An 18,059-nucleotide genomic window follows, 5' to 3' on the forward strand; every position below is an offset into this window, starting at 1 on the left:
TATCAAAGGTGTTGGAGGCTCTTGTATATGGAATTTCGAATTAGTATAATTTTAGCTAGAGTATTATTAAACATAATAAACTTTTTAATTTTTAATTTAAAAATTGATCATTTTATCTACAAAGACTGTAATGCTACCTTTTTCTCTAAAATATAAAAGTAATCATATTATAATTATATTATTATTAATCTAACTACTACTGCTGCACTTTAATGATATAGAAGATAAAAAAGTAGACAGATACAATAGTGTCAGCGAAGCACAAAGTAAAAGGCGAGTCAGAAAGACTGCTATTACAAGATCTACCTGTATTGAATAGAACAACAGTAATGCTGTGAAGAAGAAAGAAAAGAAAGAATAAAGAGTTAGGGAGAAAAAAAGAAACATTAGATATAATTACTATATTAATATTTAATAAAAATTATATTATTGTATAATTAATAAATCAATAAGTAACGTGATATAAAAATTCTTTATAGTTGGATAATTTTTAATCTGAACTCGTTTAAATTGATTACTACGTATCTTAAAATTCAACGAAATTCAACCACTCTTGTAGTCTGGTATTGGGAAAGTCAATCTCAGAGGATAGAGAGGCTTTAGCTTCTCTCCTCAATATCCGTATTTCACGGTAATCGAAGCGCGATTGTGCGCGACGTATCGGTCTCGTTTCCTACGGGACGACTAACAAGTCGCTTCCTCGCTCCGGGAAAGTTCCGGGCAGCGGACTGGAAAAGCGCGGCTAGTTCCAAGTTTGGAATTTGCTGCAGAGGCCTAGTCTATCCGCTCTATCGCGCTTCGCGTCTCCCTGTGGCGCTTATGAGGAATGCAAAGTAATACGTGTCAGGTCTAACGAGGCGCGTCGCGGAATGCAGACGGAAGGCGAAGGAAAACGCACTCGGCAACGTGAGAAAAATTAAGGCTGGATCAAAATACAGAGCTCGAGAATCGAACTTAACCACCCTCTTCCGCCTCTCAGAATTGTCTTCTATGGTGTAGAATTCACCGAGAGATACACTGAAAAAATTACTAAATTTTAATAAATTTTTGAATAGTTGCATTGAAATTTTTACTTGCGGTAAAAAATATTAAATATTTACTGTATAAAAAATGATAGTTAAATAAAATTGGTGGTTCTTGTATTAAATAAATATTTCAATAAGAAATTTTTAACTTGACTGCAAGCAAATGCTACTGGAGGCATCCACCGAGTGCATAACTTTTGTATTATAGTTTTTTTTTGTTGTAAGATGTTTTCTCTCTCAGTGCATTAATTAATAATTATATCATTTAATAAATATATCATTGCAACTATTCAAATATTTATTAAAATTTAGTCATTGTTTTCTCTCAGTGTAGACATCTCTTGCTTAGTTCATAAGAAATGGCTAAATAATTATGAAAAAGTTACGACGTCGTTATTATTTCCTAATTGCTTTAATTAGAACACCGCACATCTTTCGGTTGTACAATGATGCAATTAATCTTGAAACTTGGTATTAAATATATTAAAATTTAACGCAATCATATCTCTGAAACGTCTTTATATTATCTTTCATAATGCTGCCATTCGCATGAAATTGATATAGTCTAAAAATTTCACATGTTAAACATTTTTTAATACATTTTATCGATATGATTATTATTTATTAATAATTTAATTAAACCCTGTTAATTATCATGACTTAACGTGAAAATAACAATTTGCGTAACGTTATTGTTTAATTGAGTTTTTCGCAAATTAAATTTTTTAATATAAACGAAATCCTGATATGATATTATTAAGAGAGAGTGACCATTATATCTACAAGAATCATAATACCTTCTTTTCTAAAATATAAAAGTAATTAATGTTATTATTACAGAAAGTAGATAGATACACCAGCGAAACATAAAGCAAAAGGTAAAGCATCAGCAAGATTGATACATGTTTAATTAAATTATTAATAAATTCACAATAATCATATCACTAAAATATATGTAGATTTTTGGAAAATGTTTAATATGTGAATTTTTAGACCACTTCAATTAATTTTCAATTTGCGAAGCGTTAGGAAAAAATAATAAATATTTTTATTAAATAAATAATTTTTCCTGAAATTCTAGACACACGAGGCAGAACTTGAAATATTTTGCTATGCGTGCGCGACACAGAAAAAGCTGGAAGCGACAGGCTGAAACCTGGCCGCGTGTTATAGTTTCAAAGAGAAACCGCGACGGTCGCGCGTGCCACGGTATCAGGCGTACTTTCGCAATTCCGACGTGCGAAAATCGCGAGCTACGGGAGGGACGGGAGGAAGCGCGCGAGTTTTGCGCGGAAAGGAAAAGAGATTCCTCTCGTTCCGTACCGCGAATTCAGAATGGACATCCGCCTTTCTCACGGCGGAGACGTGAGAAGATCGGCTCGATCGAGGCTCGAGTTATAACTGGCGCGTGTACGGTCTTCCCCCTCGCGCGCGCTCAATGCACCTTGATCGTCGTAACGTCCAATTGGAGCGATCGCCTTTATCCGTGTATGGATCCACCCACACTCCGAACCCGGCTCAATTTCTCGCCGGGAATTGATAACTAAAATTGTCGCGGCTCGAGATCAGATCGAATGAAATAAAGGAGGATGGCCTCTATACACACGGCCACCGCTGCGATAGGAAATTTAGCCTCGCTCGCCGGGGTATTAGGTCCACTTAAAGCGATTAGCACGTTTTTCACGTCTGAAGAAGGCCAGGAGATACGATGATCGTGATCAATTATCCGATGACTCAAGCCCCTCGTTGAAATTCGCGTGGCTGAATCAGCCCAAACGGTTGGACGCTTTGCTCCATTTAAAATAATTGTTTAATCGATACTCTTGCGATATTTCGATGTACGTACATTTATCTTTTAAATTTATAATTAGATCTTTTATTTAAGTATCGCATGTAATTATAAATTAATATACTGAGAGAGAAAATATCTTGCAACAAAAGAACTGTAATACAAAAAAAATTATGCACTCGGTGGATGCCGATAGCTTTCGTTTGCAGTCAAGTTAAAAATTTCTTATTGAAATATTTATTTAAATAAAATGAGGAAATAATTTTTATTCAAGTAATTTTTTTTACAACTTCGAGAAAATATTTTACTGTTGAATTATTTTTATATTCAAAATAGTCACATTTTTTAATTTAAAGAAGCAATTTAATTAAGTTTAATGATATTGTTAATTTACTTGTAAAATCGTTATTTTAATGTAAAAAATATAAAAATACAAAGTTATATATTTAAAATAATATGTCTACTTAAAAATAAATATTTTTACTTAAACAGAACAAACAAATGCTTGCATCAAAATATATGATTTTAAGATAACGTATTTTTTTCATTAAAAACATTTTTTCTCTTAGTGTATATTTATTTGAAAGAAATTTTTATAAAATTGAGCACATACAAAATATTTTTCAAATATAAATATAAATAATAAAATAAATTATAATTACAAATAGAAATACTTTATGTCATTTGTTATTTATTATTTAAAATAAAGACACAAAAAAAAATTAATAAATAAAAATATTTAAAATACATGCTTTATTTATGAACCATATAAAAATTTCAGGGAATAAAATGAATTTTATTCTTATAATCACGTTCTTTTAAGACGCACTTTTAATATATCCAATTTGAGAAATGTCGTACGTGGCGGCTTAATCAACCGTGCTAAAATTTGATAAAAAACCAATCGAAGTGCTCCGTTTAAAAGTGTTGATTTCCTGTCAGTTGGAATCACCATTGGGCACATACAAACCGATCGTTTATACAAATGTCTGATCGCTGGCAGCTCTCGCCGGCATTCCGCGTGGCCCGATCGCTTATTTCAATGCAACACATGTGGCACACTTTTATTTGAGGTTGCGACCCACGAAAGGAAACGAGACACATTTCGAGCACTCAGTATTTTCGAGGTGTACAAAATAAAGAGAACTAATCGCACTGTTCTGAGAGAAGTAATCTCGTCATTAACTTTTCGTTTCATCAAAAAATTGAAAAAAGAAATTTTACTTTTGTCTTACGGCAGAATTAAATTTTTAAAATTTGATTTATACGAGTAGTGTAAACATACGGAAGAGACTTAATTAATTTCTTTTATTCATTCATCATTATTTCGAGAAAAATAAAAATAATGAAAAGATATTCTCTAAAATCTTTGAAGTGGAATCCCACTCTAAAAGTGTGAAAATCCAGTCTTGATAAAGATTTTCACACTTTTAGAGATTCGACTCTTTTAGATGAAATTCCACTCCAAAAATTTTAGAGAGTAACTATAAATTTTTTTAAGTTAATACTTGTGGAAAATTAGGGAATTAAAAATGCCTCAGCAGTAGTTTAGAAACAAAATCGCTTGCAGTAAGTGTACGTATGCATCATCCACGCGTTTCGCGAGTGCATCGCGCCTGTTATAAAACGGATAGTTTTGCGCCGTGATTTCTGCAGATTAGTGGCGTGTCTGGCTTGATCCGGATTGAACTTTAGCTCCTGAGAGGCGGCGTCGGGACTTGACCGACTTGAAACCACTAGCTGTTTCGACGAGTTTAACCTTGACTTCAATATATCGCTTCCGTCAGCAGTTCTCTCGAGGCAAAACAGTCTGGTAATAATCTCAATAACATCGTTCCATCTGACCCGTCAATTTCGATTTTTTATCTGTCACTCTCATATTTTACTCTTAGATCAAATTAGATTTTTCTTCTCTTCGAAATCAACTTTACTATTATTATATTTAATTTTATGCCTTCCAGATCATACACACACATATATTATTTTTAAATAAATTAAATATAAAATAATATAAAATGTTTTTTTTTAATCATCTTTTCGAGATTATTTTAACTCATCAGTTTACATGTAATTTCTATCCCGAAAAAGTTAATTTCAAGATCAATTTTTTATATCATCGAAAGAATTGGAAAAGAAATTTTACTTTTGTCTTATGACAGAACTAAATTTTTTAAATTTAATTTATACAAAGAGTGAAAACATACTGAAGAAACTTAATTAATTTCTTGCAAAACTTTTTCATCATTACTTCGAGAATAAAAATATAAATTTTTTCGCTTACCTAGTGTATAATTACATGCAACAATTATAAAATATGTATACATATAATTATATTGCATACATAATTATAACATGTAATTCGAGTAACCGTTCTTTAGGAAGACGTAAGATGAATTTCTCAATATTAAACGATAAAATGTTAAGTAAATCCATTTAATTCAAAAATGTTAAGTGACACATTTCACGCATTTTTTTATATTGAAAGACGAGCGAGGCAATCTCGGATCAATATGTGCACGCGTGGGACACGCGTGATCCTGAGTCACGCTCTCCTACGAAATGCTGCAACTCTTCAAGGTCTCTCATTAAAAATGATCGCGACGGTGGTCTCACGCGCGTTTCTAAAATGGCTTCTACGTAGGTTTCTTATGTAAATCCGCGTTCATTGTGCGTTCTCCGATTGGACTCCGCGCGACTGGATCTTAATTGTGCCCCCGGGGCGCAATTATCGCGACGATCGAACGCACGTTTGTTTTACGTGTGTGTGTATGTTCGTTCGCGCATACGCGCCTCGCATTGTATGCCGCGCGGACGAAAGTAAAACGCTGAGAAAAATCGCGTTCTCTCGCGAGTTTCTATGCTTTCGCTAATCAAGCGATTATCCTGCCGACTCGAATTGAATGGGACGAGAAATTGGACGCCGCGAGACGCGAGCGGACGCGCTTAATCGCGCGGCGACGACGACGACGCGAGCGCGCAATGCAATTTATTCGCGCGTGGATTTATCAACTTGCGTAAGAGTGAGGTAGCCTAATCGCCGGTATAGTGGAGTCGAATGAAATTTCATGTTTCATAAAAAGCCGCAGAAATTTACACCGATTTCAATGCGGTTTTTTTTTTCTTTAAGTGAAAACTAGTGAAATTCAGAACAACTTCGTAGAAGCAAATTTTTATTTTTTGCTTCCCTTCTTTACGAAATCAGACATAATGAGGTTAGATTTGGGAAGTTTTCAATCGAATAAATCAAATCTTTATTGCACGTCCCTTGGACTCCTTCAGATAAGTCTCTCATTGGAATTGTACTGAATAAAATAAAATAGAATAATTTAAATAGAATATCTATTGGATTCTTCAATAAATGTGGAAGCTCAAAATTTGTTATTTCATTTACTAATAAGTAAAAATATCGATAGTGCAACAATCATAATAATTTTAATTATACTGATTGATTGAGCATGTGATATATATTTAATCAAAATTTAACTTAATTAAAACAATAATTCTGATTCGTTGGAAATTTTCTAAATCCAATTTCTCTGTTTGATTTAGTAAAGAAAACTGAGAAAAATGATCTGCTTATATTAATAAAACTTTGTATAACTGAATGTTTCTAGTAAAACCAAGGAAAATTTCTGGTTATTACAATCAGAACGTTTGATAGATTTTACTATAATCTATAATTCCTATAAGATTTTTGAATCGTTCGTTTTTGAACAGACGTATTGGTTGACTCTATACCAGATTTCTAAATGATCCAACGAGACTCTTTTTCCTGTAAAAGCAAAAAGAAAACAAGAATTCGGCTCGACAAAGTTGCTCTGAATTAACTTCCATTTAAAACAAAATATTAGAAAAACATAAAAAACTTTAAAAAAATCTGTTAAAATTTTGAGACTCTGTAACCCTTTTTACAACATAAAACTTTATTCGACCCCACTGTATGTCGGCATAACAGCCGGTGTAGATTTCGTCATGCGATACGGCGATACATTCGTACGAGCGCGCCGTTTGTCGTTCATATGGCGCACATGCGCACGCACTGGCGCACACACGCACACATGGTCCCGATTCGCTGTCGAGTGCGCCGTCGGTCTTTAATATTCATTAACGTTCACTATATGAAATTAAACTGAGTTTGACACTGCAGTCAGCACAGCCCGCTTATCAATCAAAATCGGGCCGCCAGGTCGAGTCACCACCGTTCGATAACGAGAGTCCGCTGGGACGTTAATTGCCGATTGGAGGAGCACGTGTTCGTGGCGTTCGTTACCGCGTGAAAGTAGAGAAAATTCACCTTTATCTGCGCGACACACTCGCACAGGCATGGACGCAAATAAGCGTAAAAATGTGAATCCAAAATCTAAAGTCCCGAAAGAGTGATTATTCTTGCTTACATTGAAATATTTTATACGTAGGTGCAAAGTTTTCGGTTCAAGAGTATAAAAAATGGTGATAAAATAAAACATTTTAATTTTTTAGTACAATCATTTTTCTATTTTTATTATATAACTTTTAGAGAGCAATGAATTAACTTTTCTATGCTAATAAAAAATATTCTGAAAATTTCTGTTCATAAAAATTGAAAATAAAAGTATTTTTTAAATTTAAAATCCAATTCGCGTGAAAAAATTTACCAGTAGTAAAAGTAATTTTTGCAGCATTAAACCATTTCAAGGATAAAAATTCAGAACATGTTTTAATAGTATAGAAAAATTAATTCATTGTTCTAAAAAAATGTATAAAAATAAAAAAAGTGATTATATTAAAAAATATAATGTCCAATAATAATGTAAAAATATTTAATAAATATTAAATATTATTATTGCACATTATATTTTAAATTTAGTGAGTAACATTTACAATGATATTCAATGATTTTGTGATAATCCTAAAATTACATCAATAACTTTTGGTTTTTTTTTTTTAATCAAAAGGTCTTGGAAAAATTTAGTTAACTTTTATAAAAGGAAAAAAATTAGAGTTACAGAAATTAAAATAAATATATTAGCAAAGTGATATTAAACAGTTAATTGCTGCAAAACATTTCTCTCAGTTTTTATTAATTTCCTTCACTTTTGTATGCGAAAACAATGGCAATTTGCTTTTCTTTTACATTTTACGAGTGTGAAACGCGCCGGAGAAAATATTCGGTCAAGCGACAAAGCGGTTTCGGCGGCCATTTGTAAGTTTATGTTAATCATCCCTTCTCAACCGGCTCATTCCGGAGTTTAGAATTTTTTCAGCTTGATGACGGCAGTTCTCGCTTGAAAGACGCTTTCTAGATGGGAAGAGAAAAATAAATGCCACGCCAATACCGAGGTTAACGAACATCCGAAGGCGAAATTTTTGTCAGACAACGTCGCTCCTCTCGAAACTGTAGTCGTTCGCGATGAAAGTTAACCATCAGCTGCTCGGTTGACATCTGAATAAGATTGGTGAAAATCATGTTTGAAATATATAATATATTATGTGTTTAAGACATAATTTTTACAAATCCTATATCTCCGGATGCTTCCAGATTTCTAACATTTTTCTCTGGAACATACATCAAAAAAGTTACGTTTAAATTGATGAAATTGTCTCTTTAATTTATTTTTTTAAGTTAAAATAAAAATATAATACCTTTGAGAAAAATAAAAATTTGATTTCAAAAAATGACGTTATTAGCCCTTTTTAAAGTAAATAAATTATTTATTCAAATTATTTCATCTAAATAAATAATTTTTAAATTCAAATTAAGTACTGACAGAAATGTAAGAAATAATTTCGTTGTTCTGGTTTTAAAAATTTATTTCTTTTATTTCAAAAAAGATTCTCGTTGCAGAACCAAATTATTTCTTTAATTCTAATAAAAGAAACAATCAAACTATTTTTTTTTTAATCAAAGAAACTTTCTTTAACTAGGATAACAATGCACAAATTTTTTTGATTAAAACAAATTTTTATGGTTTGAAGAAACTTTTCTCTAGATGTAGTTTTCCAAGTTCAACAGCAAGCAATCGTTGAAGTTTTAAAAGAGTTTTATTAGATTAAAATTGAAATTCGTTATTAGAAAAATTGTTGGAAAAGTAATCATACATACAATCATTAAAATAATTTTATTTTTATGATATTATATTAAAATAATTCTTTTAATTGTTAAAAATTGTTTAAAAAATTATTAAATTCAGAAAAATTGCTAATTGAGTATTTTTAAATTAAATACAAAATATCAAATTGGTATTAAAAAATAACGTTGTAATAAACATCAAATTGTGAGAACTAATTCTTTTCCATTTCGTTCTCCAATGAAAAGTGACTCATGCTCATTTTGCGATAAGCGCTTCGAATCAACGGTTCCGGCATTAACTACGAAATTAGCGCAGTTTTTTAAACGCGTATCGATTCGCCGGCCTCGGCCCACGGCAACGTCGATGACGTCGCCGTGACGCAATTAACGGTGGGTGTACTACTGCGTCACTTACATGACGACGTCTCTCTGTATCGCCACTAGCAGAGCGCGTCACGAGTGCACCGTGTCATCAGATAACGAACGACGTAAGGGAATTAACCGGCGATCGTTACTGCCGGTTCAAGTTCAATACCGAGCGCTTCGTCGGAAATTTACTGCTTGCGCTTGTGAAGGCATTCACTTGTACGATCAAGATATTTTGTCGCTGACGTTCGAAGGCTGCACGCGAATTATTTCCTCGAGAGCGCGTCGACGCGAAAGTCGCAATCGCGGCGTCCAGCTTCGACAGGATCGGATCTAGAACTGGTGCCAATTCGAAACACATGCATATTTCAAATGTTTTATGGAAAGTGCAATGAAGAGAGAAATCTACTCTATTTCTTTACAAATTAAAATTCTCATTTGCTTGTATTATTATAATCGATAAGTTATAATATAAATTCTTATAAAAACAAAATTTATATTTTCTGTTATTATTTAAATAATTAAATAATTATTTCAAAATAATTAGAAATTAAATAAACAAAAGGAAAGGGCTGAAGGAAAGTCAAACATGATTTATCAATAATTAATTCCCAGAGTGTATTAAAGATGCAACTTGTAGGTCTTATTCTGAAAATAATTAATTCTTCCGATTCTTAAAAATAATTAAAAACAATTAAGAGATAATTATAAAAAAATAAGTAAATTATAGAAAATAATTAAAATATAATTGTTTTAAAATTATGTAATTTGGAATTAAAAAAGATTTTAATGCCCAAGATAAAACTTTAATTAATAAATAAAATTGTTAAGAAGGTGTTGAAATTATTATATTACGACAAAATATATAATTAACACGACAGAAATTTGCGTAGTTTAGACCGACAATTTACCCTTTTCGTATGTGTCTGTAATTTTTACTGAAGGATGCTGGAGAAAGCAGCTGGTAGACGCACATCTGACGACCGTTCCCTACAGTTTAACTTCACATCGACCGCGTCTGGGGGATTGTCCCGCCACCCTTGCAACGTCGCTCTTTCTTCCTGGTAGACGATAGTACATATAGGAAGGATTTGATGACTCAGACTGTCGTTTTATAGGGATGCAAGAGTCTGTTTATTCTCCAACGAGAACACAACACAGCCCCCATTCACTTTTAATCATTGACATGACGAACAGTCGTGACGAAGAAAAACATCAAAGTTCAGCGAAGATTAAAAGAGAATATTATTCAGTGACTGAAGAGAAGGATGAAAGAATCTTAAGCAATTAATTTTAATTCGTCATTAATAACGACAGCACAATTTATAATCGTTAGTTCGAAAATTTTATTTGTCAAGAGAAGTAAAAAAAAAGAAAAAAAGAAAAAAAATATATATTTAATTTTACAGCAATATATCATACGATGAAAAGAATTTATACGATTTTATCGGCTGCATTTATACATTCGATATCAAACCAAATAAAAATTTCGCGCAATTGCCTTCAAATGAGGCTACACGATTACGCGATAACCATGTGCGAAGACACCCGTGTTTCCAGGATTATGTGTAGAAAGCGTTAAAGAAGCCTCGCCGAAGGCCCGCTGATGGTCATGCATGTGTGCGCTTGTCATGTGCCGCGTATCCTGCGAACTATCTGTAAAAAGAACCTTAGTTCCCGTATTTTATGTCCCTCATCTGCATAGTATCTTCCACAAAGATTATTGATTATAAATTCAGCGATAAATTCGTTTATTTGTAACGGAAACTTCGATTTCTCTCTCCGACTCTCCAGAATTTATTGCAAGGAGACGCGGTTGCGCGAATTATCTTGCGAGTAAGAATCATCACTGCTAGTAATAAACAAATTAGAATCATATAGTTAATTAAATAAATTAGACAACTCTCTTTCCTTCTTCTGCCTGTTTCTCGAATATTTTATATTAAATCGATTGATTTATTTTGTTCAAAAAAAGGGAAAACAAATATTAGATAAATAATCTAATTTATATTAAGTATACATTATTTTTCCCGGTTTTTGCCAATTGGTTTATTTTATTCAAGGAAAAAATATTAGATAAATAAATAACTTACTCTACTACATATAAATTAATTTCTCTCGATATTCACAAACGTGTTTTGTTTAGCAATAAATTCTAAAGAGTCGAAGAAGAAAGAAATTGAAGTTTCTGTTATATTTCGGAGTCAATTTACATTATTCTTCGATTTTACACGCTCCAAAATCGGACTCGATTCTAAGGTGTAATATAGAGCAATCTGTAATTGTTTTGATAATTATTTCATTATTCTGAAAATATGTATAATATACATCCTACATAATATACATCTCCTTAATAAGATCTTAAAACAAATTAATATTTTTTTTATTAGAAGATATTTTGGAATTGATTTTACAAATTTCTAAACTTTTTTTTAATTACACAATTAAAGCACGTATAGAAATGAAGAGAGCAAGAACGATATTGCCTTTTGCCCTCTTTATTTGTAAATGTTTAATTTTAAAATATTTTTTAAACATAAATTTTTAAGAATTAAAAAGAAATTTTTTTAGTATGAAAGGAAATCGTTCTTTGCTTTTTTCGTTTGTACGCGTATTTTTATTGTGTAAAAGAATTTAGAATTCTATGAAACCAGATCAAAGATATTTTCTAACAAAAGAATTTTGGTAGATATTTGCTTTAGGATCCCTTTACACTGAGAGAAATATTTGACGAAATAGACCAAACGTTTAATTAAATAGTGATCAAGTTAATTTTGTAGTTACTCGGCTACCAAAAACGTAATTACATTTAATGAAAGATTTGGTTTCATATTATTATATGAAAACTATAGTTTGGTTAAGGTTACAAATTTAGTTCAAACAGCTACATATTTAGTAATTATAACTATAAAATTTATTTGATCACTAACTGAACGTTTGGTCGTCTCACCAAATATTTTTCTGTAAAGTGTAAGCGCACCCTCGCCGTTTCTCGACCACGGTGCCCGGCATCGGCGGTACGTTCCTGGATCGTATGGTCGCAACACCGTAGCGTGGCGGCGTGGTCAGTACATCCTCGAGTGCACGCTCGGCGCCGGGGCGCGCGGCTGCAACCGCGTCAGTCAGTTAGTCAGTCGGCGTCGGGACGGCGTGCGGTGCGGTCATTCCGCTTTACCTTCTCGAGAACCGGTCTCACCGCGCGATTCGGCGTCGGAGTCAGGTGATCGCGTTCGCGGTGACAGTGCACCTGGCCGAGGCAGGTCCTGACAGGTAACGAGATCCGGAGCAGCTGCTCCTCGGAGCCGCAACGGCGGCGATTCCTTGCAATAATTTAACGCGCGAGTCACTTCGTCGATCGCCGATGATTAAGAGAAGCACGGTGGTGATTAAGAGTCGCTGATATCATCGGGCGTGTTTCGCAGTCGCGAACTGGCGAGGGACGCGGCCGCTCGATCGGCTAATAAATCTTTCCAGAAGTCGGCGATTTACTCTAAACAGTTTTTCGATCTCGGCTCCACTCTGACCTTTCCAAAGATTCAATTCCTCTCAGATCTGTTGCGCGAAACGAGATTCTTCGAAAGTTCGGTTCTATCGAGCGGTTTCGAGGACGGATCGTTTAGAGCGCGTTCCAAGAGGAAGATGGCAACTATTAAAAATATACCGCGAATGTAATTAACAATTGAGTAATGTGTCGTACGGCGTAAGTCACCACGATTTCCTCGAAAGGATCTTACTTTCCATTGTAATCACGCGCCGGAGCACGCACGCTTTTGTCTGCCGCTGTGTCAGCAATCGATCCAGCTGCACAATGATTCATAGCCGTCAGGGAAGTAAGCGAAAATCCATAACTCCGATTTCCCTTGCTAAAGATACGCAACGCGTTTCCCTGAAATCGGAAATTGCTCCGTTCTTGTGGCAGCGATCGATACTGCACTCGTAATTGCCAGCGAAACGTTGCTGTCGCCGTTTAACATCGCGTAACGCTATACTTCGATAGCATCAAATTGATGTGAAACCCTCATTCACTTTTAACTTAATTGCGACGCGTCCAAAATCTCACTCGTCGTTGACGGAAACCAGATGTACGTATCCAGAGAAAAGTAAGAAATTTGTGCATTGCTATACGATTAAAGAAGTTTTTATTTTTTTATTTGAAGAATATATGTTTTGGTTGTTCCTTTCAAAATTAAAATAGTTGGTTGTGCAACGCAAATGTACTTTTAAAATAGAAAGAAATACTTTTGAAACCAAAATAGCTAAATCACTTTCTCACATTTTTGTCAGTACTTTCTTTAAATTAAAAAATTATTTGTTTGAATTAAAAAGGCTAATAATTCATTTCTTGAAATTAAATAAATGTTTCTTAAAAAAACGGCGATTTATTCGTAATGATGTATAAAATTTCTCCTTTGCGACTATGTACTTTTTCTAAAAACACTAACGATTATATAGAAATTTTACGTTACGAAACTGTTGATGTGGCTCTATATTTAAATTTTAATAATGTCAAATTCTAATTCACGTTTGCTATTGATTGATTGTGCCAAAGAGAACTTACAATTAGTGAAGTCAAAACGTTCACATATTTTGTACGTAAGAGATCAAAGGATATACTTAATGATTTCTTAATATAAACACCTTGGATCTTCTTGCTCGTTAAGAACCTTTGTTCATACTCATTATTTTACTTTTATTGACATTAAATAAATTTTTATTTTCCGTAAAAATAGTATTTTCACATCAGCTTAAAAAATTAAGTTAAAGAAACGATTACATTAATTTAAACATAATTCTTCTCTGGATGCATACTACTAAAATATTACAATATTAATCGTGAACTTCTGTCAGTGAAATTAATAACAAGTTAGTAAAGATCGTGTATTTGACATATGTATTCCTCAAAAAATAACTGATTTGCAAAATGATAATATGTATGAGAAGAAACTTGTATATTTTAATTAGAATATTTATTAAATATTTAATCAATATATTACCTTCTTAATTCAATGAATATTTATTAAATTATTTAAAAAAATCGAATATTTATAAAAACTATATATCTCCAAAACCTAAAAAAAATAATACATGCATTAAAAAGTATTCCGAAAGAAACTGTTGTACATAACTATAATATTTAATACAACACAAAACGACTCGTGAATGAGAATCTCGAATGCAGAGTCGCTTTTCGAAATCACGAAGATAATCGTCTCGTTTTGCAACGTTGTGAATAATAAAACAAACCTTCGAAATCTTTTATTGTACCATCGTCCTCCAAAGCACAAGTTTTGCTTCTTCAATATAAAAATAAATTTTATGAGTACAGCCAACACCCGGTGTTTTCCTACGTCAAATTTTAGTGCGCCTCGCGCGAATCGCTTTAAGTTTTATAAGCTCTTGTCCGCTGAATTGTACGAATATATTTGCGCGAAATTGTTCTTTCACTTTTGTTTCTTTACTCTCTTCACATCCGCGACTGTCTCACCCAGCCGACATAATCATTGAAATATCATTTCCGCTTTCGATTTCGCTGCTATTTCCAGATCATGCATCTCAGAGCATTTCCTCTATTCGAAGTTCAACAATTTTATTCAACGGATTTAACAATCAAAGTTTTCAAATATACATTCGGCATACCTCTCTCTCTTTCGCTTTTTTCGTCTACTATTTCTCTTGCTGTTTTCGAGCAAGGTTTTAACTTGGAAATTATTTGACCACCTATTAAGCATAAATTCCTTTAGCTCGGTAATTAATTTGTTTCTTTCGTGTGCTCGATATCTTTGTATTTTCACATTTATCTCATTCTATTAGTACTGTTCAATTTCCGAGTATTTTTGTTTAATCTAGCATATTCAATTTTATTATCTCTGTTTTATTACGTACATTTTTTTGTTCTCTGTTTATGCCTCCTCTCTTTTTAATTTAATTTACTTTGTTATTTTTATATTTTGTATACTTTATAGTTTGTCTGTTTCTTTCGTATGCTCGACTGCTCGATACCTTTGTACTCTCATTCATCTCATTCTATTAATACTGTTCAATTTCCGAGTATTTTTGTTTAACCTACCTTGTTACCATATTCAATTTTATTATCTGTTTTACTTGATTACGTATATTCCTTAATTTTTCTTTAAGTTTTTGTTAATTTGCTCTTAATGTCTTTTCCATTTTATTTTATTACTTTTGTTTATTTTATAACTAGTTTGTATTTTTCGTGAGCTCGATGTCTTTATTCTTATTTATCTCATTCTATTAGTAATGTCCAATTTCCGAGTACTTTTGTTTAATCTACTTTATTACCATATTCAATTTTATTATCTGTTTCATTTGATTACGTATATTTCTTAATTTTTCTTTAAGTTTCTGTTAATTTGTTCTTACTTTTTTTTAAATTTAATTTTATTACCTTTGTTAATTTTGTAACTAGTTTGTATTTTTTGTGTGCTCGATATCTTTATTCTTATTTATCTTATTCTATTAGCAGTGTCCAATTTCCGTGTATTTTTGTTTAATCTATTTTCTTACCATATTCGATTTTATTATTTTTCTTTTATTTTGTTGTGTATATTTTTTTTTATTTTTCTGTAAATTTCTGTAAATTTTTTCTTTTTTTCTCTAATTATATTTTGTTACTTTTATTAATTCTGTATGTTGTACAAATTTCTACACGGTTGTACATCGACTTTGTTTGTTGGTTACAATTGTACTAATATATTTATTTTAACTCTTTCTCTTTCTTTCCGAGTTTCATAAAATTTTCGCGCGGCTCTTTCAGCGCTAATATAGTCGGCGTACAATTCCGACACGGAAAATTACACGACAGAAATATTTCTTTCCATTTGGCCTGGATGCAGAAACACCTTGAAAGACTCTAACCAGTTATTGTTGCGTCGTGCGAGCACACACGTACGCGTACGTGCGTACACGTTCACGTGCAAGCGATTCGCGTATCAACGTAACGTATGACTAACCGAGTAACCCATTACTTAGGCATTCGTTTCCCATGATTCGCTGACACTATTATTCCCCTGAGTTTTGACCGAGACCGGTACATGCAATTTGCCGTCGGCAATTTTTTTATTCGAGAATCTCACAAAACGGTCAAAAGCTCTTCAAATAATATCCACTTAAACAAATAAATCGTAGGTGTTCAGTAACATTCCAAAAAAAATTTACACATGTAATTTTTCTTTTCTTAATTTGTTTACCAATGGCAAATAGCCGCGGACTTATCGCATTCATTTCGCAGACGGAATTAATTCCCATGAAAATTAATGCCGCAGTATAACGATATGGAGATATGTTTACTGCCACTTGCAAAATAGCCCCACGGTACTTTCGACAAAAATCGATATCACGTAGCGCCGGGGATAATTCCGCGGTTCGTGCACCGTGCACGCACAAAGGGGCCGGGGCGTAATTATTATAGATGGCGAGTCCGGGGCACCAAGGCGCGCGCGGAAACCGGGGCAATTAGGATCCTCCATTGCGGATGAGGGGTTTTACATGGGCCGCCATTAAAGCCGCTAAATGACACGAGAGCGAGAGATGCGAGAGGTGCTTAAACGTGAGTTAAGCACTTCCTGCTGGCCTCCCCGCGGAGCCACTACCTCCCTTTATGGACAATACCTGCGTTGCATAATGCATTCAGATTGCATGCGCTCCTCTCCTGGGAGTGCATCGCATCGACAGAGATCCCAGATAGCGCTATGTAGATCGGCTCCGCGATCATCTCCGGTCACCACAGGATCATTACGTGGGGCAGACGTGACCAACGATATCTCTCACGCGCGTTGGCAAAATTTCCTTTATTGATTCCTGGGTTATTTTTTCTTATCCGTTTGTTGACGCGGGGAAACCAGAAAAGAGAAGAAAAGGCTTCACTTATTACGGAATTAATATCGCTCGAAAGAGGTCTGAAACTTCCTCGGAATTGTTTGTTTCATTGTCTCAAATTATTTGAGACTATGGAGAAAATAACTTTGATCACGATCATTTGATAAAATATATCTGGCAAAAAATTTTGTACTTGAAAAAGCTTCGTACGAGGATTAATTTTATGTAGAAGCTAAAAGCGTGATGAAAAAGCTCGAATTAAGGTGGAATAATGACATGCTATCATTTTTCATCCAAAAATAATTAAATTAGATAAAATAGTACGTGACAATTTAAAAGTGCTTGCTTTAATTAAGAAATTAAATACGAGATAAAATTTTATGTAGAAGTGAACGTGATTAAAAATATAAATTTGTTTTCTTAGGAAGACTCCCCATTCTTTTCACATAGTATAACGGCTTGAATAAACTTGAAATAAATTTATTTAACTAATTATTAATGTATAGGTATTGTTAAATATTTTTCAATTTTTTTATATAACTTTCTAAAATAGAATACTGAATTAGTCAAGAAAAATTTTAAATTTTAAATAATTTAATCGTGAACAAAGTGTAAAAATTTTTGAAAAACTATTTATTTGAAAGAATAAAGTTTAAAAACATTTTGGAAAAAAATAAAAATTAATCATTTAAATAAATTAAAATAATGAAGATTTATAGTATTTTCGTGAGACTGAAATGTTCATGAATTAATACAATGTTCTTCGAATCCGGAGTGCACTCACAAAGTGCAACGTCGCTTGTTAATAACAAAAACACGTGTGATTCAAATTGTTCATTATTACATAGAAACATTGACAATTGCCACGAAATGCTACGTTAAAAATATAAAGTCACGTAACTTTCCCTCTTTCCATCTTTCTAAGCTGGAGAAAATCTTAAGAAAACAGCATCGTACGGATGTTTCGTATACACCGAGAAAAAAAGAGTTGTTA

The 18,059-nt window shown here is 33.0% G+C and overlaps 1 protein-coding gene across 3 annotated transcripts in view; it reads left to right on the forward strand.

Moving 5' to 3' along the window:
- Positions 1-18,059, forward strand: part of LOC105201729 (ral guanine nucleotide dissociation stimulator) — a 48,416-nt gene that overhangs the window by 6,966 nt on the left and 23,391 nt on the right. Inside the window, exon 1 of one of the 3 annotated variants that reach the window (XM_011169888.3) lies at positions 11,808-12,499. The exons of the other annotated variants lie outside the window; for them this stretch is intronic. The gene's annotated coding sequence lies outside the window, so the exon portion shown is untranslated. Of the gene's footprint in view, positions 1-11,807; positions 12,500-18,059 lie in introns of those variants that run through there. 3 annotated transcript variants of the gene reach the window in all.

This window comes from Solenopsis invicta, chromosome 13 (assembly GCF_016802725.1).
Source record: "Solenopsis invicta isolate M01_SB chromosome 13, UNIL_Sinv_3.0, whole genome shotgun sequence".
Classification (NCBI taxonomy): Eukaryota; Metazoa; Arthropoda; class Insecta; order Hymenoptera; family Formicidae; genus Solenopsis; species Solenopsis invicta.